This window comes from Sorex araneus, chromosome 2 (genome assembly GCF_027595985.1).
Source record: "Sorex araneus isolate mSorAra2 chromosome 2, mSorAra2.pri, whole genome shotgun sequence".
NCBI lineage: Eukaryota > Metazoa > Chordata > Mammalia > Eulipotyphla > Soricidae > Sorex > Sorex araneus.
In genome coordinates this window covers 92,846,239-92,871,767 of record NC_073303.1, presented here as the reverse complement: position 1 = coordinate 92,871,767, position 25,529 = coordinate 92,846,239, and the positions used below count along the sequence as shown (strand labels likewise).

The window sequence follows — 25,529 nt, the reverse complement described above, 5'->3', positions numbered from 1 at the left end:
TGGTGGTGGTGGTGGTGTGTGTGTGTGTGTGTGTGTGTGTGTGTAGGAGCTTGGGGGGTGGAGTGGACTAGACAGTGCCAGAAACTGAATTTTCTGGGTGTAAAGCATGTGTTCCAGCCCACTAGGCTATCTTTCTGGCCCCTACCATGACCACTTTCATCTCATAAACATCTTACACAAGAAGAAATAACATGCTGTAATCCCAGGATAAAAACAGGTATAGAGGCCATGTCCAAACAATTTTTTGTTCCTGAAAATGGTTACTTATTTCAAACCACAAAGTTAAAAAAAAAATAAATACCTTTACAGATAAATTAAAAACCAATATTTTTTCTAAAATATTTTTATTAACTTCATTAAGCTGCAGAAAGCAACATAACATTGTAAAGACCCAGGGGGAGAATTCTGATATAAATACCCAAATGATACAGTGACTAGTAGTACAAAAGATCATTTTGATGGCAACCAAAATTCAAATAAATGATTCAAAAATATTTTACTATGTCTATTAGTAGAACTATGTCTATTAGTAGAACTGGCTAAAAAAATTTAAATTGCTGCTGCATAATGTATACCCGATTGTGAGCGTGTTAAAGGGAAAAATCATGGAGGAAAACAAAACAGTGAGGGCTGCCCATGTGGGTCTTGGGGCAAGTGCGCCAACGTTTTTTGCTTTGTTTTATTTTCTGTTCACTGTTTAAGCAGGAGTGTTTTTAATGAATAAAACTTGCTTTAAAAGATATGAGAGGGGGAAAAAAAGAGAAGAAATAAGTGTTCAAGAGAGAATACAGGCTTGGGGCCTGAGCAACAGCACAGCGGGTAGAGCTGCAGAGCGTTTGCCTTGCATGCAGCCGACCCGGGTTTAATTCCTGACATCCCATTTGGTCTGCCAAGCATTGCCAGGAGTAATTCCTGAGCACAGAGCCAGGAGTAACCTCTGAGCATCGCTGGGTGTGACCCAAAAAGCAAGGGAGAGAGAGAGAGAGAGAGAGAGAGAGAGAGAGAGAGAGAGAGAGAGAGAGAGAGAGAGAGAGAGAGAGAGAGAGAGAGAGAGAGAATACAGGCTTATTCCAAGCAGATAAAGCAAGCAAAGAAAGAGACAAACAAGCAAGGCACAGTTTTAAGGAAGAACTCGAGCTTAAAGAACAAGCCTGGTTCAGGGGCTTGGGGACCACACCCAGATGTGCTCAGAGCTCACTTCTAATCTGTGCTCAGGAATCACTTGAACACACACCCATCACATGAAGGGAAGTGCCCTACCCAATGTACTGTCCCCAGCACAGAACTCTGATTATGTCCACTGCTCAGTGTGCCCAGGACCCCAGCCAACCAACCGTCCTAAGAAGAAGGCTCAGGAAGGTGGAGAGGGGTGACTCATAGGATGCTGGGTTCCGGTCAGGTCCTGTGCCCACCTCTGCAGGGTGTGGAATGATAAAAGTTTGGCTCTGGGAGCAGCTTCCTACCTACAGCAGAGAGCCCCACCCAGCCCGACACCGCCCAGGACCCCCGGCACTCCATCAATGGTACATGAACTGATGATTACAGATCCATAGGCTTCAGACCACGGAATTACTCTATGTTAAAGCTATAGTTTTACAAAGTTCTCCCTTCCTCTCCTTGATTAGCATTCGTCATGCCTTCTCTGTAACCATATTTTACTTGGCTTGATCAACTGAAAAGAGCCCCACCGTTAAAGCTAAGATGCTTATAAACTGTCTATCCTATGAGAAGAGAGAGAAGTAGGAAATTCTTTTAAAAGTTATATTTTTGTTTCCTTGCTTGTTACTTGCCCTTAAGTTATTAAATTCATAAGAGTTGGCAGTTTCCCAATAGAAGTGGAAATATTTTAACAATGTAAAGCCAGATTTCTGTCACCTCCAACATAATGAATAAAGTCTCATATTGTGCAGCTTAGCCCAATTTTAAAATGCCTTATTTTTTTCCCCTTTCATCTGCAGAAAAAAAAGGCTTGGGCTAAGAAAAAATGCTTTCCATGTAGCTCACCTTAGAGATCTGTTTTACCAACTGTGGATGTGTCTTCCATGCCGTCCTCCTCCTCACACACACTGAGAACTGGTGGGAACCCAAACAAAGAGACTCAAAGCGCGGAGGAAGCAGAAGAGAAGGAAGCTTTCAACAACTAACGCCTCACCACGTGCGGGCACCCTGCAAGGCTCCTGCTAGGCATGTTTAATCTCCACACCAATCCTCTGAGATATGATTACTCTATTTCTTCCCATCTGTCCTAGGAGGTAGTGATCTTTTTTACAGAACACCAAAAAATAAAAATAAAAAAAGATCCAAACTCCACGCTGGACCCGGAGCTCGCTCAGCGCGGGAGTGCCAGCCTTGAAGGCAAGACGGGGTCACGCGTGGCACCTCCTCGAGGAGCCGCAAGCTGCGCACGGCCTTTGTGCGCGCATCCAAGAAGCAGCGCGCTCGGGTGCCCGAGCCCCGCGACTACAGCGCGAGACCCCGGCGCCATCGAGGGAAAGGAGGAGAAAAGAGAAAGTGGTTGACAAACGCTGCCAAGTAAAACGGTGACCCCAGGGTCTCAGTGCACCTGCAGTTGGGCACCGCCTTTGCAGGTCTTTGGGGCCAAATCTTGGACCTTGGAAGCCTGCCTCTAATCCCTGCTTCCATCTGGTCCCCCTGAGCACAGCGGGGAGCAAGTCCCCCCACCCGCACCAACACTTAGTTCCCGTCTCAGCGCCAGATGAGCAGAACTCAGGGAACATGAGGGCCAGCCCTCCTCCTGCTCTGGAAGGCGCAGTGGCTGGCTTAGCACCGCGCACACCTGCTGGGTCCCTGCGTCATGCTGGGCTCCCAGCCCCCCAGCCTGGAGAAGAGGAGACAGACCCGAGGCCCGAGTTCCTGCTCCACCCCCGCCACCAGCCCACAGTGCCCACCCAGAGAAGGCGGGAAAGAGCATCTTCCAGGGAGGGGAGGCTTGGCGTCAGGAAGCTGACTCTGTCTTTTGACGCTTCTGTTTTCACAACTGCTTGGCAACGCCGTGAGGTTTTTCTTTTCTTCTCTTTTCTTTTTTAAGTTTAGAACCCAACGCACTTCATTTGGTGTCAGGAATTCAAGCAGAAACCCCAAGTGGAAACAACTGACTCACAGGCTAGTAAATACAAAGTCTAAACAATGATCTTGGCTTGAGTTATCTGCAGAAACGTCACGCAAAATGTGTCTCGGGAAACAGTGGTTCTTCTGGCTGTGCCCGCAAAGGCTGTCGCTTCTAGCACAGAGACCGTGTTCAGAGGAAGACGGAAAATTGGGCTCCATGTCTCACCGTGTTCTCCCTCATACTGCCAGCGTCGTGGATACATCCAAGAGACCACCCAAGACTGAGTGCGGGGCGGACCAACAAGGAGGGGCCACGCTGTGCTCCAACCCCGGCCAAATTCTGCAACAGCACCTGTGGCTCTGGCCTGATGGCTCCCATGCAGGAACCTGGATGTGGCACTGGCCTCTGAGGAGGGGGACAGGACCAACAGCGGAATGAAGCTGAATGAATGAGCGGTGAGCTGCGACCGATGGGGATGCCGACATCTAACTTCCGCATCCACCAGCTACAGAGAGGAAGTGTCTCAAGGGAAGAGAGTGGGGGAGGGGCTTCCCTCCTATCTCAGGCAGTTAGGAGTCATGGCCTTAGGGCCCAAAGCTGCTGGTCCCTCCTGGTCCCTCTCTCCCCACCTCCACACCTAGCCCCTCCCACCCCACACCCCACTCACCCCACCCCCCTCACTCTTTCCACTCTTTGGTGCCTTGCTGTCTTTGGCTATATGTCTTTTTTTTTAATTTTATTGAATCACTGTGAGATAGTTACAAGCTTTCATGTTTGGGTTACAATCTCACAATGATCAAACACCCATCCCTCCACCAGTGAACATTCCCCACCACCAATATCCCGGGTATACCCCCCCTTTCCCACCCTCCCCCTGCCTCCATGGCAGACAATATTCCCCATACTCTCTCTCTACTTTTGCGCATTATGGCTTGCAACACAGACACTGAGAGGTCATCATGTTTGGTTCATTATCTACTTTCGGCATGCATCTCCCATCCCAACTGGTTCCTCCAGCCATCATTTTCTTAGTGATCCTTTCTCTATTCCATCTGCCTTCTCCCCTCCACTCATGAAGCAGTCTTCCAGCTATGGGGCAATCCCCCTGGCCCTTGTATCTACCGTCCTTCGGTGTCAGCCTCATGTTTGGCTGTGTGCCTTGCCCTCTTGCCTGTACTGCTCTCATTCTCTGAACTGTCCGAGTCAGAGGACTTCCTGCCGCTGTGTTTCTTTTTGTTTTCTTGTGCCTTCTTCTCCAAGAAGAACTCCCCTCGGGGTCAGGCTCTGCTCCTCTTCCTTCTCCTCTCCCTCGTCAGGCATGGGAGAGCAGCTGCCCCTCCCGGTTTCCCTTTACAAAGTGGCCTTCACAGTCCCCTTCCGGCAGGGAGAGCTCAGGACAGGCTCGGCGGGGAACGTCTGTCAGGTGTGCCCCTGAACAGCCTCCCTCGGCCTCTCTTTGGGCTCGGTGATGACAGTGTTGGGGTCCCCTGGTTGACTTCTTTCATGGAGAAGGATTCTTTCCCTTCTTCATCTCTGGGCCAGTAAGCTTCCCCGACGTGCACTGTTTCCACCCTCTACAGTCGCAGGGGGTTTATACACATGACATGGCGGCATGTGAGTTCTATGGGCCTGACTTTGCTTCCCACAGGCTGGGACTTTGATGAAGACTCCTTGTCTGTCACCATAGCAACCTCTCCTTGGAAAACAGTACAGAAAGCAGGCAAGTTTTCCAGGGTCTCAGGTCTTCCTGAATGAATCCCTAGTGTTCTATGATTCCTACATTTCTCTTCTGCGAAAGCTAATTCCAATGCCTCCACATCAGCTCCTGGTCTGAATGAGACTTTTTCTTTAAAAAAAAAAAAAACAGTGCATGCCAAACAAATCAAGTCTGTCGATGCACGTGTGCTGAGGGCTGCTGATCTGATCTGTCAATCCACAGCCTCCGAGGAAAGGCTTTCCCACCTGGGCAATTAGGGGGATGATGTGAACTTGCAGGGGGAATACCAAGAAATTGATCGGAATGAATGAGAGAGAAGGAGAAGGCAGAAGGGAAGGAACAAAGAAGACATGCCCCAAACCAGCAAGATGGGTGGTGGGGACACAGCCACAGGCTGAGGACACGCTCTGCTCACTGGGCTCCATCCTCTGCACTTCAGATGACTGCCCCCTACACACACACACACACACACACACACACACACACACACACACACACCTCACCACCACCACCACCTCCTCCTCCACCACCAGGAGCAACTCCCAAGCACAGAGCCAGGACTAGCTGCCGAGTGATCCCTAAGTGTGACCCTGAAACCAACCCACCAAGCCAGACAGTGAGAGAGAAACAGCATCAGAGACAGAGACACAAAGGTCTCTGTGAGACAGAGGAGAGGGACGGGCACGAGGCTCCAGCACCATCTTCTCCCCCCACCCCCGCCCTAGCGTCCCAATGCCTAGGGACTGGCTCCAGGACAATGGCAGCAACAAAGGCCACACACTGTCACTGAACAGACTCAATTTTTCAGATCTTCCACAGTACAGACTCTGGGGGGGAAGCTAATTTCTTGAATGATTTTTATTGAGGTACTGGGATTTACGGAATATTAATCATACGTGGCGTGTATACATCACTCCATCACCACACTCAGCGCTAGGGAACCCTCCCAGGTCTCCATATAAGCTCAGCTCCATCGGCAAAATCTTCGGTTCTGGTGACCTGGACATTTGCTCTTTCCTTATTATGTTTCTTTATATCCCCCACACAGAACAGAGGCACTGTGTGTATGTGTGTGTGTGTGTGTGTGTGTGTGTGTGTGTGTGTGTCTATGTGGAGGTGGTGTAGATGAACAAAGCTGATCTCCTGAAACTCCACAAAATAGTAAATAGAAAAATAAATTCCAGACATAATTTTTAGAGGTCTATAAATTTTTAAAGTATTATGGATAATTCTGTGCTAACACATTTTATAGTTTATGTGAAATAAGTAAATCCTACAGAATGAATATTATTAATAATGGAGATAATTAAGAAAAATATATATACATAGAAGTTAACGTTTGAAATAAAGGAACACTGAGTGACAAAAGAACACAGTCTCCTTTTGGGGGCATCCCCTCTTAGCCTGATGCCCTGGAGCCACCCCCAAGGCAGAGGGCCCCACCCTCCACTCGGTCACAGGTCCCCGCGTCACAGCTGGGTGCTCCTGCTCAGCTGGAGGCTCACTACACACCTGAATGGGTGAGGACATCTGGTCTTATGCCCTTTTCCCATCTCTGATCATTAGGTCAACAGACAAAAGTGTAGTTTTCAGACAACAAAAAAGAAACAAACAGAAAAGAACTTGATTTACTCAGCAGCAAGAGAGATCGAGACTTAGTCCATGAAACAGTGGTCCGCAACCACAGGCCCACAGACGGGCGGGCTGACGGTACAGAGAGGTGGAAAACCCACCTCCCACGCCACGGGCCAGCGTGCAGCTCGCGAAGGCTTCGGAACAGAGCGCAAGCGTCAAGAATCCCTGCCGAGAGACACCTGCAGATCTGGACACCCAAGCTCCAAAGTGCCAGACCCCAGAGGGAGTGTGAGTCTACCTGCCAGGTGCACAGCAAGCCCGGGCCAGGGCAGGCCAGGCCGGGAGAGGCACGGGAGACCCCAGAGCTGCATACTCCAGGAGACGCACCCCCCACCCCTCAGGCGCTGGCCATCAGAAGGAGAGGCATCAGGGCTTCACGGCCCCCAGTGGCACACCTAGGCTCCCCAACCCCCTCAACAGAAGGACCTGGACTGCCCCACCTGTCCACGCACCCGTCCACCACCCAAAGTGGCTTCCCGACTGGAGCTTCTGGGGTCTCCGGTGACACCTGCTCCTCCCCGCTGCTCTGCGGAGGGGCCCCGTGCAGGGATGTCCCGCCGCCACCATTACCCCCAGTTTTCAGAGAGCACAGGAAGGCCACAGCACCCGGTGAGGGGCCAAGAAGTACCTCCTGGGATGGGGAAAAGGTCAAGTCTGACCGAGTGAAGCCACTGTCCAGTGGGCAGGACCTTCTGCACGCTCACCCAACGGCCGGCAAGGAGTGGGGTGTGCGGACTCGCCCACCACCCTCGACAGCTCCACGACTGGAGGGGCACTGCCAAGGATGAACTGCGACCAAGGGGCGTAGCCGCTCCAGAGAGGGGGCTTTGCTTTGCTCTGTGTGTGCATGCAAGCGTGTGCGTGCGTATATGTACGTGTGCGTGTGTGTGCGTGTATGTGCATGTACGTGTGCCTGTGTGTGCCTGTGTGTGCGTGTGTGTGTGTGTGTGTGTGTATGTGTGTGTGTGTGTGTGTGTATGTGTGTGTGTGATCACTGCCACAGCGTTTCATCTCAGGAAGCAGTCGGGTGGAAACTGACAAGGCTCCATGTGTGGGTGCTCCAGATTCACCCGGCCCACATACTTAATAAGCAGATTATGGCAAGAAGCCTAGAGTTGGAGAACAGAGAAGCACCACAGAAGGGTCAGGGACAGCTTTTTTAGCAACAAAACAAACAAAAACATCGGGGTTGTTACCAAAACAGGCATCTGAGACTTCTTACGCGGGTTAAGAACCATCAGCGTGCTGGGGGCACCCTCGTGTGGCCGATCCAGGCATTACACCTTCCACTTGCCCAGCCGGAGCCACAGCCCGGGAGCCCTCAAGAAAACGGGGCTCCCTTGGTTGCCCTGCTGGGCCCATTCCCAAATCTTCCTATCCCCGTTGTAAAGGAGCAGACTGGGTCGGGGAGGGACAATCACTGTGGCTCAGTAAGCAAGCGCATGGCAGGAGGGCGGCCCACACCCCTCCATGACCCCGAGCAAGTGCCAGTGCTAAAGGAGGGGCCGCCCAGGGCACTCCCTGCTTCTGGAGGCCTACCGCAAACAAGACGCAGTTCTTGCACTGCCTGAGTCCTGTGGTCCTCTGTGGGTGGGGTGCTGGGGCTCCCTTTTGTAACAGAGCACCCTCTGTCGGGGTACAGTGAGACGCTCGGGGTACAGTGAGACGCTCGTCTCTCCTTAAGCCCTTTCCTAGAGGTGTGCCACCTAGTCCCGGAAAACATGGAATCAATGTTGCAAAGGGAGAGGTGGGGAGGGAGAGGAGAAGGCTCCACGCATGGCTGTCTCGCTTAAAGACGGCACATGGGTCAGTCATGTGCAAGGCAAATGCCCGGCCCACGATACTATCACTCCGGATCCTGGCATTTCCTATGGTCCTCTAAGCACCACCAGGGGCAATTTCTGAGTGCGGAGTCAGGAGTAAACCCTGAGCATTGCCGGATGTGGCCCCAAACCAAACCGAACCAAAGCAAATAAAGAGACACAGTGGAGTGAGAAAGAAGCGCAGCCTGGGAGCCAGACCCAGTGGTGAGCCGCCACGGCCCTGCAGCCATGCAGCCCTGCCCTGCCTCCGGAGCCTCCCAGCAGCTCCCCCGTGGGGCACCGTGCAAGAGTCCCCAGCCCCATGGCCGTCACCTGTCACCTCCAAGGCACCATACTTTGGGAAACCTTAAAAGTCAGAGTCCAGGGGGCTGGAGCAATAGCACAGCGGGGAGGGCATTTGCCTTGCACGTGGCCGACCCAGGTTCGATTCCCAGCATCCTATATGGTCCTCTGAGCACCGCCAGGAGTGATTCCTGAGTGCAGAGCCAGGAGTAACCCTTGTGCATCGCCGGGTGTGACCCAAAAAGAAAAGAAAAAGTCAGAGTCCAAAATAAATAAAGTCTGAGTCCAGAACTCCCCACCTCCACATGTGGATTCTTCGTCTCAAAACCTAAGTTTTCCTCACCAGAAAGATAAGCAACACGAATCAGAAGGGAATTTCAGATAGAACCTGCTCTTCCAGCCTCACTGAGAAGCTAACGTGCAGAAATGGAGATGTCGGGACCAATGCCAAAGTATCCCTAAGGCCTAAGAGCCCTCCTGCCTCCCCTCTCTGCCCAACTTCTCGGCAAGGTGGCCCTCAGCCCTGAGGCCCAGTGAGCTGAGAAGTTCCAAAGCAGGCCCACCCTAATTTCCAGTATGATTATCATGCATCTCATAAGATTCGGATGAACACACTAACTTTGGTAGCTCGTGTTCCTCTTAAACACAAGGGAAAATCCCAAGGGTGTTCCTTTGCTGAAGTCAGATTAAGAAAATAAAATAAGAAATGTCTGGGGTCGCCACTATAATTAAGGCTGGAACAACAACTGCATTGTAATTTTATGCATACACACCTCTTCCATGTTCAGGCTTGGCAAAGCTCCTCCCCCACCCTCCCCATCCCCTACCTCAGCCCCCGGCCCAGATTATCTTTAAGCACTCGCAGAGCGAGAGAGAGCCCAGGGCCACAGCGCACTTATTCACATTTCACACTGCTGAAGAGCAGGGCCTTTTCCTTAGGAAAGTCCCTCACGCAACTTCCTGTGAGTGGGGAACAGCTGACCCATCCGCATCTCCTAAAGTGGAGGCGTAGCAGCCCCCGCCAGAGACACACCAGCGGGTCTCTGGGGTCCCAACTTTGGTCTGTTCTTGCTGTGTTCCTGCGGCTCCTCTGGTGGTTCCTCTTCCGAAGGGCACGCGCTGCCTCACGGTTCACTGTCAGCCCTGTCCTCAAGAGACTGCAGCAGCCCCAACCTTCCCCCGGTCTTCACGGTAACTGGTGGCTGGGCCCAACAGCCAGCTGCCGACCTCTGACCTCGGAAAGATGGTGGTGGGTAGGCTGGGGCGCTTGGCCAAGGGCAGATGTGAGGAAAAGGTGCTATTGAAGACTTCGAAGGCCAAAATGGCCACATTTGAAAGACAGGCTTCCAGCCATGTAGGGGGGCTGGAGCAATAGCACAGCAGGTAGGGCATTTGCCTTGCACTCGACCGACCCGGGTTTGATTCCCAGCATCCCACATGGTTCCCCAAACACTGCCAGGAGTAATTCCTGAGTGCAGAGCCAGGAGTAAGCCCTGAGCAATGCTGGGTGTGACCCAAAAAAGCAAAAAAAAAAAAAAAAAAAAAGTGAACTAGGGCTGTGGAGTATTAAATAACAGAACAGGACACTGACACCCAAGGACAGTAGACACGAGGGCCGGAGGACTGCTACATGGCTGGAAGCCTGCCTTACGGGGGGAGGGGGGGAGGACAGCTGGAAGAGAGAAGGGGTCACTAAGGAAGCAATGGTTGGAGGAATCGGTCGGGATGGGAGATGTGTGCCGAAAGGTCGGTTGCCTACTACTAGGAACCCCACCAAATGTGGTGCAGTACTCTCGGGGCATGGGTAGGGGGTGTCCTATGAAGTTCCCAGGAATAGGTTGACTTGTAGGCGAGGCGAGGCTCGAGGGTGTGGAGAGCGGCCATGGACATGGTGGTGGTTGAGGTCTGGAGGGTTTCAGCCGCCAGGGCTGGGTCCCGTGGGGCAGGGAGGGCTCTCACCCACCCCCATCTAGGTTGCCCCGAGTGAAACAGCCTGGTGCAAAGTTGAGGACTCCAGTCTTCAAGATCCAATAAGGAAAATTCCAAGATCTTGGAATGAATGAATCCAAAGACAGAATACTGAATGCAGGAAGATAAAAAAATAAATAAATAAATATATACGAAGAAAAGCCCACTAGATGTAGAGTAGATCTATTAAATAAGACTCTAGGAGACAGAAGAAGGTGGAAGGATATAGTTCTAAAACTCAAGTGAACTGAGCACCTCACTAAAAATACTCTCTCCAGCTAGGTTATCATTCAGATTTGCAGGAGCGATACAGTGTCATGGACAGGCAGCAGCTTAGGGGATCCATAGCCTTGAAACAAGTTTCACAAAAAGCATTAAAGAGCTCATTTAAAGGAAGGAGAAACTTTCCATCATCGTGGCATTGAGTATGGCGCTCACTAATGGTGCATACTCGACTAAGGAAAGTTAAACACATATACCAATTCATCACCACAAGTTGACTTTTATTGATTTCTTTTCTGATAATTCTATTTGCCATTTCTTTAAGTTTTATTGGACCAAGTAATAAGAAATAAAATTGCCAGATGCCTGCCAAGGGGATAGGCTTCGGAGAGGGAGACGGGGAGGAAATCGGGGGATACTGGGGGAAGGAGAGACACTGGTGGTGGGACTGGTGTTGGAATGTCACTTATCTGAAACAACTCTATTATGAAAAACTTTGTAAATCACAGTGTCTCAATAAAATTCCTGAAAAATCCTTTTTTTAAAAAAAAAGGTTAGCTGACCATAAGCCTGAAAGTCTATCCTATCTCTCGGCGCTCAATTCGGTGAGTCTGTCTTTATTTCATATGACACTGTCCCAATTACTATAGCTTTATAGTATAAGTTAAAGTTGAGTAAAAATAAAGCTTCTCATCTTTTTTTTTCATAGGATTTTTTTGGTGTGGGGTGAGTCCAGTATTACTCCCTGTGATGTTTTTTAAGGTTTGGGGCCACACCTGGCTATGTGGAGGAGTTACTTCTGGCTCTGCACTCAGGAATCACTCCTGACGGTGCTCAGGGGACCTATGAAGTGTCAGGGGCTGAACCCAGGTTGGCCATGTGCAAGGAAATGTCGTACCCACTGTACTATCTCTCTGGCCCTTCCCTGTAAATTTTAACAGAATCTGGTCTGTGATTTGAAAAATGCCATGGAGATTTTTACTGAGACTGCATGGAGTCTGCTTGGTACTTTAGGAAAGGCTGGTCACTGTGACAACACTAATCCTTCCAATACACGGACAAGGGGTATGTGTCCATTTCCTGCCTTCTATTTCTTTTAATAGTGACTTATCTTCCTGGTATAGACTTTCACCTCTTTTGCTAGGCAGGTCCCCAGGTAGGATATTTTGAGGCACAGCTGTGACTGTGTTTCCATATATCTTTTCCATGTACTGCACACCACAGTTTAGGCCTAAACCCAAGTCCAGGATTCACAGTAGATCAAAGAAATAATAGCTTGTAGGCCACAGCCTAACGTCCAACATGATGAAAGAAGGCCTCGAACCACCCTCAAAGTATCTGGACCCCTCTGAGTTGGAAAATGGGCACTAAGAGCCAGAGAGAGTACAGCGGATGGGACACTCGCATTGCACATGGCCGACCTCTGTTAAATCCCCGGTACCCCCTATGGTCTCCCGAGCACCACCATGAGCAATTCCCAAGCACAGAACCAGGAGTAAACCCCTGAGCATCGCCAGGTGCGGCCCCAAAACAAAGCAAAAATGAAAACTGGGCGCTGAAGAATAAGAAGCTTAGAACTTGGCGACCACACACCCATCACCCTGTTCTGAGAGAAACAAGAGTCAGAGGGACGGTATCACTGATGACTGTGGCAGACTCAAAAGCTGGCTGCCACTCCAGGCCCTTGAGGTCACAAGGAAAGAGGAGAAAAAAAAAATAACAGCAGGGCAGGAACTGAAGGCAAATGTTGAGAATATGCAAAATTCCAGTTCCAAGTGTACATGTGCACTGGATGCATTCTGAAAGCCCGAGACTGCTCTTGGTTGTAAAGTGTTCTGGACTCAGGAGTCACCCCAGGAAAGGAAGTGTCCCCTAACACGCAGACATGTCCGAGGTCTCTGCAAACCCCAGGGCAGAGCATTACAGTAAGCAAGAAGAGCCACTGGGGAAAGAATTCTCCAGCTCCTTCCCTGCCGCCAACCACAACAGCCTGGCAACTCCGACAGGAAGTAAGGACTCGGTGCTCTCTCCAAATAGCTGATCTCAGTCGTTTTTATTGGGGGGGAAAGGGCTGCTCAGCTTTTTTTTCTTGCAAGTCAATATTTAATGGATGCCTAATGCACGCCACACACACTTGTATCATATACACCAGGCACATTCAGAATCAAGGAAGACCCAGAGCACCCCCTCCAGGGAAATAAACCAATGACTCCCTCTGTGAGCAGAACTTTTGGTGTCCGTGGTTTTGTTTGTGACCTAACTTGAAAGATTCTTGGTCCTCCGAGGCGCGGAGCAGGGCGTGAGTGCTCCCAGCCAGAGAGCCTGAGCAGACCCCAGCCCTCCCTGTGCAGGGTGGCTACTGCTTGTCAGACAGGACGAGGAGGTCAGGCTGCCTGCCTCTCCCTGCAGCCTCAAGGCCAGCACCTCCCACTGAATCTCAACAGACTATGGGGCGGGGCGGCCCCCAGTCTTCTCCCCTGCAGAACCAGCATCCAGACCCCGTGCCTCCGTAAGACCCACGGGAAGAGGCAGGACCCTGCTCCCAGAGCCTTTCTGCAGAGCTGATAGTGACTCCTAAGTGACTCTTAAGTGGCCATTCCCAAGCACAGCCCCTAGGGGGCACTAAAGGGCAGCTAACTGGCTGTGCCGCTTTCAACGGCTGCAAGCTTGAACCGGGGCCAAAGTGGCCGGGGCTGGCAAGTCCGTGCTCTGCCCTGAGCAAACGGCCTTCTTAATTCTGGGACCTCATTCTTCACATCTCAGCTCCAACTCCACTGTCTCGAAGAATTTTTCAAATCGCTCCCCCGCCCCTTTCAATAAATAATTCAGTCCATTACTTTCTGTGTCCCTGCACTCACTAACCTCGGCTGCACTGACCAGGATGTGCAGTTGTGTACTGGAGGGGGGGTGTGTTTGTGGAATCTGCCTCCCCGAATAAACGGCAAGCTCCGAAAACACAACTGCTTCAGTCAGAGGGCAGGGTAAAAAGAGTCCCTGTCAAAGGTTAGGAGGACAGCTGCCCACAGACAGGCGCACGCTCCGTTTCTTCTGCCGTGAGAACCAGACTGTTCCCCCCAGAAGCCCTGCGAGGACTGCAGGGCAAGTCACTCTCAACTCGTGTGTCCCAGCAAGACAAACACAGCCAGGTGGCAGGGAAGGCAGGCTCCGCGTGGGCCAGCCACACCAGCGCCCAGCGCCTCCGGACTCCCAGCCCCTGACTCCAGTCCAAAGAATGAGAAGAGACCTCGCATCCCGAACGGTGGTTTCAAGAGAAGCAGGAACCCACCAATGGCCTGGGAGCATGAGGTCCAGGAAGGATGAGGGGGTGGGGGGGAGCAGTGGGGATCTCACTCAGTTCCCCAGCGTGTCGCCAGTACTTGTGCTGTGCCAGGAACCCTCAGCCGTCAGGACACCAACTCCTCCATGTCTCTGCTGCCACACACACACACACACACACACACAGACATGTCACATACACACAGCCACACACACACACAGACACGCCACATACACACAGACACGCCACATACACACACAGCCCCACACACACACAGACACGCCACATACACAGACACACAACATACACACACAGCCACACACACAGACACGCCACATATACACACACAGCCACAAACACACACACAGACACGCCACATACACACAGACACACACACAGACACATCACATACACACAGACACACACACACAGCCACACAACATACACACACAGCCACACACACAGACACACCACATATACACACACAGCCACAAACACACACACAGACACGCCACATACACACACACACACACACACACACACACTCTGGCAACATTCAGTCACTTCATCACAATGTAAGAAATGCACTCACCCTCAAAAGTCACGTACTCAGTGTGTGTGTGTGTGTGTGTGTGTGTGTGTGTGTGTTTTAATTCCAGGAGGGAAACTAAAAATGTCACAAAAACAAAATGATGAGAAGACATCTATGTATCCTTAAAAATAATCATACTCAGGAAGGCATTTATCCAAATACATGAAACACAACTCTGGCCCATGACCTCGGTGCAGGCCAAAGCGTCTGCTGTCAGAGTCAGGCCACAGGAAGTCGGAAGGGTCAGGAGGGGGAGCAGCCTGAACTTACGGAAACTACCGTGAAGCTTTTTCTCTGGCTCCTGTGCCCGGGACTGGCGGGCAGGTCTCCAGGCGGAAGGCGGCGGCGTGGGGCCTACTCTCTGAGGAGCCGGCACCAAGTCACTGTTTAAATTCCACCTACGAGAGTCGGGCAGGACTGTGAAAGACAAGATGGAGTCTGTGGGCTGTGCTGCAAACGTGTAACCAGAACTACACCATGCCAAGGGGGTGCTGGGGTGGCGGGCGGGCGTGGGGGGGGCGGGGAGGGCAATGGTTCTGCAGCTTGGCATGAATGCCGTATGCCTCAGGCTGCAGAGAGTAAGATCTAATTAAATATTGAACTCTAGGTAGTACGCTTCTCTTTCACGGAGACACAGGTTGGCGATCTTGAAGCTATATTTAGTACATTCTAGGCCTGAGTAAATAAGTAACTTACTGCAAACAATGCAAGGAAGGTTTCTGTCCAAGGCAAGAATGAGAAACATGTAAGAGGATGAAAAGAATCTGCCCAGAAGCTGGAAAGAGCCAGATGAACGTGGTGGTTTTTAAGACAAAAACAGAAGTAGCTATCTATAGATGGATGTATGGGCACGTGTCTGTCCTGTAGACACACATATGTGTAAGGTTCCTTAGGAGCAAAGACACCCCGGGAACAAGGCACTCACCTAGGTCCCAGGCCTCGGTTTCTTAATACCAACCTTCCTTTACAAACAAAACAAAAAAACAGGTGCCTGACAGAAATATCAGATTCCAGTGCTGAAAGCGGAAAGCACAAAGTGAGCCTGGAACATTCTGTCACAACGAGATCGAGGAAACGCTCAAGGGAAAAGGGGGTAATGTCAAAGGAACTTCAACTGACCAAACATGGGGCACTCGGAGCATAAAATTCAATAAAGAGGATCACAAACTATTGAATGAAAGACGAAGCAGGAGTTCACACTAACAGAAACAAACAGATCAAGGGAAAGAGGGAGTCCCTGCTCCAAGGAGTTAACGATTCGTACACGGAGAAGAAATGGTGGGACCGGCCACCTTCTAGCAAACACTCTAATCATTACTGACTCTAGCAAGAATCATCAGCAGATGCTGAAACCAACATGAAGAAAGTCAGAGACAGAGACAAAGAGACAGAGAGACAGAAAGAGAAACAGAGAGACTGAAAGAGAGAGACAGAGACAGAGAGAGACAGAGAGACAGAGAGAGAGAGAGACAGAGAGAGAGAGACAGAGAGAGACAGAGACAGAGACAGAGAGACAGAAAGAGACAGAAAGAGACAGAAGCCGCGGGATGAACAATCTCAGAATGTCTCACCAGGACAGGTCTCCTTACGGAGAAGGCCAACAGTCTCTTCACAGAGAAGGCGCCCGGCCCCCCGGATCACAGCCCCCGCCTGCAGGGGACGTGTCGGGGCTGTGCCCACTGAGAACTCAGCACCGGCCGAGGAGTCAGATCTGCCGGAGAGGCCCCATCAGGTCTGGCCGGGGAAACAGCACACAGGGTACGAGGAAAGGACATTCCAGGCCACTGACTGGCCCAAGTCCTCCATGTTCCCCGGGTCAAGAAACCTCACATGGAGGACGTGTCCAGACTAGCAGCGAAGGGCAAGGGCAAGCGAATGTTCGCCCTCTGTCTTCTCCCAAAGGCTAACAAAGAGCCCGGGCCAGGACTTCCTCTGCTCTACGTGCAGCGGCTCAGGCCACTGGTGAGACTGTGAGCTGCTCGCACTGTGCTGTTATTTCTCATTTGGACCACTGTAAGGCTGTTCGGAGGGAAGTGTCCTCAGTTTAGGGACAAGCCCTGAATAGCTGGGATTTTATACCTAAGAGTTTCAGGGCGACAGGGTGAGGGCAAGGATGAGGGCGTGAAGGGGACTCAGGGTTCGGGTAGACGCTCACACGGCAGCACAGGAAGCTAATCCGAAGGGATGGACCAAGGGCCGTCAGCGGAATCCCAGGGGGGTCGGAGAAAGCCACCCGGAGCCCAGGCCCACCCTGCTCCTGATACCCCAGAACTCCACACCTGAGGCTCCACCCAAGTCTCCTTCCTCAAGCCAGCCTGGCAGAAACTTCTGAAAGTCTCTGGCCCCGTGGAGTCAAATCTCACCTGTCCAAATGCAGGCCTGCCTCCCGCCCTCAGGACCCTTCCTGCCTCTCCCCTTCCTCGCCCTGGATTCCGACCCTCTCCCCCAGATCAGCAGAGCCCTCCACGCCTGCTGCCCTGCAGGCAGCCAAACTCTCCATCCCAGTCCCTCCCACAGACACGTTTCTCAAGCAACGCCCCAGCTAGAAAGCTAAGAGGAGAGGAGATTCCAAAGGAAAGCAGCGGACATTGTTTTCCTGATGGCTTTGTTTTCTCCCAAAGGATAAGGAAAAAGGAGAAGGGGGAAGAGGGGAGAGAGAGAAAACAAAACTGAAAGCCAGGAGTTCAAAGGCAGCCTGAACCATGGGCAGCCACAAGCCTGTGACCTTAACCCTGACTCCCCAGCCCCCTCCCGCAGACACCCCACGAGGAACCAGGAGAAAGACCCGCACCCAGAAAGCAGCAGACCCCTACATGAGCCCCGAAGGAGCATCCCTTTCCCTGCCCCCCGGGAACCATGGATTTGTCCTCAGATCCTGTGACTCAATCCTCTAGTGTGCAGTGTTTATACTAAGCACAGCCAAAGTACGCTCAAATCGTACATCCGAACAGGGTGAACCCAATGGGCTTACATTTCCCCCCATTTTCTTCTCTTCAGTTTTCTCTTTACTGTGCAGTAGATCCTCAAACAATGTCACTTCACTGAAGGTCCGCTGGGGCGGATTTTGTTCTCATCAATTTTGTAAACAAAGTGATGTGGAAAGGAACTATTTGAAGCATTATTTTAAGACCTGTTTTCATTACAAGTTGTTTTTTTATTACAATGGCTTTCTGGAAGAACCGATCAGCAACATGAGAGGCAGACATAAGTATCCATCAGTTAACCTCCTATAATGATCACTACACAATGTAGATAAGTCATCACGCAGTATAATCTACAACTATACAGCCATCATGCCTATTCTCAATAAAATGGGGAAAAAATATGTACGATCTAAACCATTGTTAAGTGTCTATTTGGTGTCAGTAAGCAGATTCACTTGTTTGTATATCTGGCTCCAAAACTCTTCTACCTACCAAAATGGAAACTCTTCCCATCAACCATTCCCCACTACTCTCTCCTCCCAACCACTGGCAAAAACACTGTACAGTCTTATCTCTATGACTATTGTAGGTATCTCACAGAAGTGGAATCTACAAAAATTGTCTGTGTGTGTGTGTGTATGTGTGTGCGCACGCACGTTTGTGTGCATGTGTAATTTCACTTACTGTAAAATTTGAGATTCACTTACATTAAAACTTATGCTAGGATTTTCTTCCTTTTTAAGAATACTTGGGCAGAGCAATCTTTGGTCTTTTGTGAATAATCCTGCTATGAACATGAATACACAATTCTCTCTTTTGAGTCCCTTTCAGTTCTTCTGGGTACACACACAGAAGTAGAACTGTCGGAAAATATGGCAATTCTATTTTTAATCTGGAGGGAACTGCCATACTGTTTTCAACAGAAGCTATACAATTTCACATTCCAACTAACAGTAGACCAGGGTTCCAATTTCCCCACATCCTGAAAGTGGGACAGCCTTTTGTGTGAGCTTCTTTCACTTAACTCCTTTTTTTTCCCCCACCCAGATTTATCTACATTGTTGGCTGTATTTGCAGTTCACACTTGTTTACTGCTGAGTGGTATTCCATCATAAAAATATACCAAACTTGTGTTAGCTATTCAACAACTATACATATGAACTGGTTTCAGATTTAGGCTGTTATCAAGTGAGCTTCTATGAATCTATGTTCCATGTCTCAATACAGACATATGTCTCATTTCCCCTGCAAAAATACCTACAATGTGGATTGCCAGGTTCTATGTAACCATATACCTAATATCCTAAGAAACCTCCCATCTCTTTTCCAAATGGCAGTGCCTTTTTGCATCCAGACTAATGGTGGACTCTAGCTATTCCACCTTCTCACTTGGCACTGGCAATCTTTTTTAGCTTAGCCATTATAGTCAAATGTGCAATTATTTGTTTGGTTGGTTATTTTTTGTTTTGTTTTGTTTTTTTGCTTTTTTGGGGGAGGTCACACCTGGCAATGCACGGGGTTACTCCTGGCTCTGCACTCAGGAATTACCCCTGGCGGTGCTCAGGGGACCATATGGGATGCCGGGAACCAAACACAGGTCAGCCGCATGCAAGGTTACCCACTGTGCTATCGCTCCAGCCCCTCAAATGTGTAATTATATCTTAGGGAGGATTTAATTTAGAATTTCCTAAAAACTATCAGTAGTGAGCAACTTTTCACAAACTTAATGGCCATTCTCTAATCTCTTAAATCTTTTGTCCATTTTCACGGGGCTCTGTCTTCCCCATGCACAGAGAACTCCTTCAGCCCAGAACCCCAGGACAAGTCCCCGCCCAACCCCCACCACTGCCCAGTGCTCAGCTTCCTGGAGTACCAAGCCTGGAGGACAACATTGTTGTGGGTTCATGCTGTACCGGCTGTCGCCAGTCCAGATAAGGCCTGACCTGTGGCTGAAATGTTACGTGTCTGTGACCAGACCAGCAAGCATGACCGACAGCCAGCAGCACCAAGGTGAGTGAGTGGGGCTGAGCAGTGGCTCGATGAAACCGTTTATTTTGCTATTTGGGGGCGACACCCAGCTTACTCGGGGCTTTTCTCTGGCTCTGCACTCAAGGGTCACTGTTGACAAGGTGCTGGGAATCAAAGCTGGGCCGGCCACAGGCCAGGCAAACATCCTATCTGCAATACGATCCTTCCAGCCGGAGACGGCTTTCACCTCTCACCACCAGACCTAAAGGAGCTTCTCAGCAGAAACTCTTAACAGAGCACCTGTAAGAAACGTCCTCAAGGGGACTATGGGACCCACAAAGGCTTCTCCGCCACTTCAAACACCGAAAGGCCCATCCGCGCCCTGCAACTAAGCCCTGCCCTGCGGGGTGGCACAGCGCAGAGCCAGGCCCCTGTGTTTCACTCCACTCTCCCTAAAATCAAGGCAAAGGTCTGCAGGCAGACAGACAGAAGGACAGTGTCTGACACCTCACTGGGAGCCAGCTGCGGTTCTTCGGTGGAGCAGTTTTAAAGCCCTCCGGGACTCCGGGCCTTCCGAGACCCTGATGTTCCAGAAAGCTCACACCTGTCTTGCTCTTTGGTTCCAGGCCCCCCTCAGCCCAAGCGGGCCAAGGAGGTCAGGGGAAGCCTCTGAATCCAGGTCGCTCGCCTGTCCGTCCTTCCCTGGCCCAAACCCTGGCTGGAGCACCAAGGTGCCAAACTCTAGAGTCCAACACTTTACAGCTCCATCTGCCACTGCAAGTGGGCTGAAAGAGCAAAGAGGAGTCTGTTTATCACCCATTTTCTGTTACTCTGCTGGCACTAGCCTTTTGACAAGCAAACTCAATCGTCTATACATTTTCAGGTTCCTTGAAAGGGGGTGACAGTGGGGAGTGGGGGGTGGAAGGCGACTTCAAAGCTGTAACAAATGTCGAATACCTGTATGTGCTTCATTTCCCTGTGTCCTTTCCCTTCCAAAAGAGCAATTCATGACGACCCCACCGTCCCACCCACCGATATCTGCAAGAAGAACATGGCTGACAGGATCATAAAGAGCTGCACAATGGGTAACAGGGACCTGGGCAGGAAGGTCACTGACAGAGCCACCAGCACGGGGACTGTGCCTCTCCCTAGGGCCCTGAGACTTTCCTCAGGTCAGGAACCTGGTAGGAAGAAGCCCCCAGACCCAGAGTGCCTGTTCTTCCCACCCTCCCACTGGTAGTAGCCCTCAGGAGTTTGATACCTACAGCGAGCGACAGCAATCCGGGCGGGGAGCCGCCAGCCTCAGGACTCGAGCCACAAGGCCCCATTCTCTCCTCGTCCAGATCAGAGGCCTGGTGGGTGTGGCGTCCAAAGCCTAATGTGGCCAAAAACTAATCTCACCCTCCATATCCTATAAGAACCATAAAGTAGTCTCTGAGGTGGAACTTTCACTAGGGCAGCCCGATCACCAATACATGAGGCCAACAATTCATTAGCCCCTACCTCAGTTAATATTACACCAAAAACACAATAGTAACCGTGAGCGTGAAAGCCCCAACCACACAAGTCACAATGGTAAAGCAAGGCAGTAACCCTCCAGGTTTAGTGAGTGAAGAAGTTGGTCCAGATGAGCCAGCCAGTAACAGGGAGCTACATAACCTCTCTGACAAGGACTGTAGAAGGGAGCTACTGAGGATGCACAGGGAGCTAAAAGAAACAATGGAACGCACTGCCAATAAAATACAAGAAGATTTGAGAGCAGAAATGAGGAAAATGCAAACAAAACTACAAACAGAAAGGATAGATCTGAAAAACCCGGTAGGTGAAATGAAAAACTCAGTGGAAGGCCTCAGCAGCAGAGTAACAGCTGCTGAGGACAGAATCAGTGAGCTGCAAGATGAGGTGCAGAGAACCTCCAGACAACAGCAGAAAGTGGAAAAGAGCCTCAAAATGAACCAACAGATGTCAAGAGAAAATAGGAATGAAGCCAAGAGGAATAATATAAGAATCATTGAAATCCCAGAGGGACAGAAAGAAAACCCTGATGAAGAAGCATCTGTCAAAGACATCATTGCTAAGACATTCCCAGAGCTGAGGAGCACATGTGACCAGATTCAGGAGGCCTGAAAGGTACCAGCTAGAAGAAATCCAAATAAAAATACTCCAACATACATCCTGATCAGAATGACGAAAACCACAGACAGAGACAAAATTCTGGAAGCAGCAAGATCAAAGAACGAAACTGCTTATAAAGAAGCATCCTTAAGAAACACAGCTGAGGGGCTGGAGAAATAGCACAGTGGGTAGGATGTTTGCCTTGCACACGGCCGACCCGGGTTTGATTCCCAGCGTCCCATATGGTCCCCTGAGCACTGCCAGGGGCTAATTCCTGAGTGCAGAGCCAGGAGTGTGACCTCTGTGCATCGCTGGGTGTGACCCAAAAAGGAAAAAAAAAAAAAAAGATACACAACTGAACACATCCAAAAGAACAAAAGCAACCGGTGTAGGCGTGGCTGTGGGGAGAAAGGGACTCTCCTTCATTGTTAGTAGGAATGCTGATAGTCATTTCTGGAAAATAATATGGACGTTTTTCAAGAAACTAGAAATTGAGCTTCATCTGACCAGTAATACCACTTCTGGAAATATATCCTGAGGGTGCAAAAAAGTACAGCAGAAGTGACATCTATAGCTGTATGTTCACTGAAGCACTGTTCACAAAAGCCAGAATCTGGAAACAACCCAAGTGCCTGAGAACAGACACCTGGTTAAAGAAACTTTGGTACATCTACACAATGGAATACTATGCAGCTGTTAGGAAAGATGAAGTCATGAAATTTTCTTATAAGTGGATAGAGATGGAGAGTATCATGCTAAGTGAAATGAGTCAGAAAGAGAGGGACATAGAATGCATTCATTTGTGGAATGTGAAATGACATATTATGAGATTAACACCCAAGGACAGCAGAGACAAGAGCCAGGAAGACTGCTCTATAGTGGGAATGCTGCCTCATGTGCTGGAGGAGAAGGCAGCTGGGATGGAGAAGGGATCGCTAAGTAAATGATGGTTAGAGGGATCGCTCAGGATGAGAGATGTGGCTGAAAGTAGATAAAGGACCAAACATGATGACCTTTCAGTATCCGTATTGCAAACCATAAATGCCCAAAAGCAGAGAGAGAGAAAGAGGGAAACTATCTGCCCTAGAGGAATGGGGAGGGGTAGGATGAAGGGGGGAGGGGACATTGGTGATAGAAAATGTGCACTGGTAGAGGGATGGGTGTTTGAATGTATGACTCAAACTCAAACATGAAAGCTTTGTCACTGTATCTCATGGTGATCCAAAAAATTTTTTTCTGGAAAAAAAATAAAATGCTGGGGAAATAAAAGAGTTTGACACCTGCCCTTCAAAATTTTTAGACAGTGAGCGCTCAATCAATGAAGTGGCTGCAGAACAGAGTGAAAAAACTTAACTCTAGGCTAAGTCCTTCCCATCTTATTAAATCAGCCCATCTTAATGGGAAAGTTTGCAGAGAGAGCAAGCACAGAACTATAAAAGGGAAAAATCTATTAAGGAGCATCTCTAATATATCTGCTACTTCACTGCCCTTGCCCTAGGCAAAGACTTAATTCTACTTAAGGATAACTCACTTTGAAGATTTGTTTGGCTAAATATTAAGGCAAAGGGAGAACAGTTTTATAAGTATAAGAGACAGGGGTGGGGAAAGAAGCTTTGTGGTGACTTAGCCCGGCCACCAGGACTGTGGCAGCCAGCACACAGGCCCCTTGACAGCTGGGCCACATCTCCGGGATGAACTCACCATACAGGCACACCTTTCAGAAATGAGCTGCCAGGCTGCCGAGATGTGACCCCCGGGGGCGGCACGCGTGTGCGGCTCCTCCGCAGCTGCACCCACATGAATCCAGACCCAGCTGAACCAACTACAACATGGACTGCTCCTAGCAGATTGTTTCCTGCCAGAGAACTAAGCTGCGACCCCATGCCCGCCCGGGAGGGGAAAGGTATTTCTCTCTCGCGCCTGTCCCTTCCCAGGGATGAAGGGCGTGGGGACCGCCATATTATGACGACCACAGATGGGGTTTACAAGCTTGCAATGATCCAGAAGAAATCTCCCTGGACTTAGTTGTTAAAGTACAGAAATACAAAACCACTCGGCCGCTACTGAGGCCGCTCGACCTCATTTCTCTTCACAACAGGTCTGACTCTAGTGGGGTGCTCCTAATAATAATGGTGAGGTTTGTGTTGAAATATTGAATGTAACCAAAGTAAATAGAAAGTAAAGTGAAATTTATCAGTTACAAGGCGGGGGAGGAGGTGCGGGGGGGGGGGGGGCGGGATGGGAGGTGTACTGTGGTTTTTTTTGTTTTTTTGTTTTTTGGGGGTTTTTTTGTCTTCGGTGGTGGGATACGGGCACTGGTGAAGGGATGGTTTTTTCAGCATTGTATGACTAAGACTTAAGCCTGAAAGCATTGTAATTTTCCACATGGTGATTCAATAAAATAAAATTAAAAAAAAAAAAAAGAAATGAGCTGCCCGTCGGCCCTCAGTAAGATGCTTAAAAACATAATGCAACTGAAATTAAAGGCAACCACAAATGCCCAAGTTTCTTCTCAACCCGTCAAGTACACTCTAGAAGAATTGGGCATTTAATTTCAAGTATCAACAAGAAATCATTACCTGGTAAAAACAAAGCAAAACAAACAAACAACAACAACAAAACCGTGTCATGTGTCATTGCAGGTTCCTAACCCACAGCTCAGGCTGAGGGGTCAGGGGTGGGAGGAAAGTGTCAGTTTAAGGGGATGAGCTATTTACCTTGATAGGTCTTCACCCTACAGGGTAGGCAGGGGTGCTGAACTGAGCGCTAAATGCTATGTTCAAAATAATGAACCACAGTTGGCCACAGGCAAGTGTAAGTGCTTTAACTCCATTACCATCTCTCCAGTCCCTGAAGATTCTTTTTTTCTTTTAATTGTCCAAAATATGGCTTTGAGGCCACACCTGCAAATCCTCAGGGTTCTCTTCTGGCAGTACCTGGGGGATCATATGCTGTATCAGGGATCAAAGTGGGCTGGACCATGTGCAAGGCAAGTGCTTAACCCCGTTACTACCTCTCTGGCCCAAACCAGGCTTTGTGCTGGGGTTGGGGGGTGTTTGGGGAACATCAGGAGCCGCCTCTGGCTCTGAGCTCGGCAGGAGCAGAAACTTCAAGGGAAGGGCTACAGGAATTGGTCTCTCCTTTTCCTTAGGATTTTTAGCTTTTGTTCTTTTTTTTCCTTCTCTCCCTTCCTCCCCTCCGTTCCTTCCCTTTTTTCTCTCCCTCCCTTCTTTCTATGCACCTTTCTTTTTTTGCTTGCTTCCTGGTTTCCTTCCTCTCTCCCTCCCTCCCTTAGTCCTTCTCTTCTCTCTCACTGTCACTGCAGTGAGGGGGCCTCAGTCACAGCTCCTGGGGTGCTGGGACCCTTGGCTGTGGCTTTGCTCACCAGGGCTCCTGTGTCTGGTTGAGGAGCTTACACACATACCCCACCCGCCCTCAGTTACGGCTCACGCTCACATACACAGAGACATTCTGATGCTTGGGCAGACAGAAATTATTTGCGGTGCCCGAGATCACAAGTCGCAAAGCTCTGGGCTCAGGGGCAGAGCTGGCGGGAACGCCCTTGGCACCAGGGAATCAAAGTCTCAAGCCTTCAAAGCAGGTGTTCTGAGTCACTGAGTTACCACTTTCTTTCTAAAGGCATTTTTCCCTTTTAAGGATAAATGGTAAATCATGTGTTCAGTGAACAGCACTCTCCATATACCCTGGTGCGTGGTGTCCGATGAGGGAGGACGAGCCCTTTCTATGCCAGGGCACCGCACTTGTGAATCCCAGCAGCGAAGAACTGTGGGGAGAAGCACAGCAGCATGAAGACAGGGTGGGGTAGGGGCTACTTCCTGCCAAGATTACTCTAGTCATCCCTATGGCCAAAATAGTGTCTCCTGTATATTTTGTCTTCATCCGTGACTCACTGCGCTCAGAACCCTTGATACTTCC

At 50.0% G+C, this 25,529-nt stretch overlaps 1 protein-coding gene across 1 annotated transcript in view; it reads right to left on the bottom strand.

Annotated features, from left to right (window-relative positions):
• Positions 1-25,529, bottom strand: part of ZFAT (zinc finger and AT-hook domain containing) — a 198,191-nt gene that overhangs the window by 163,417 nt on the left and 9,245 nt on the right. The gene's annotated exons all lie outside the window — the stretch shown is intronic.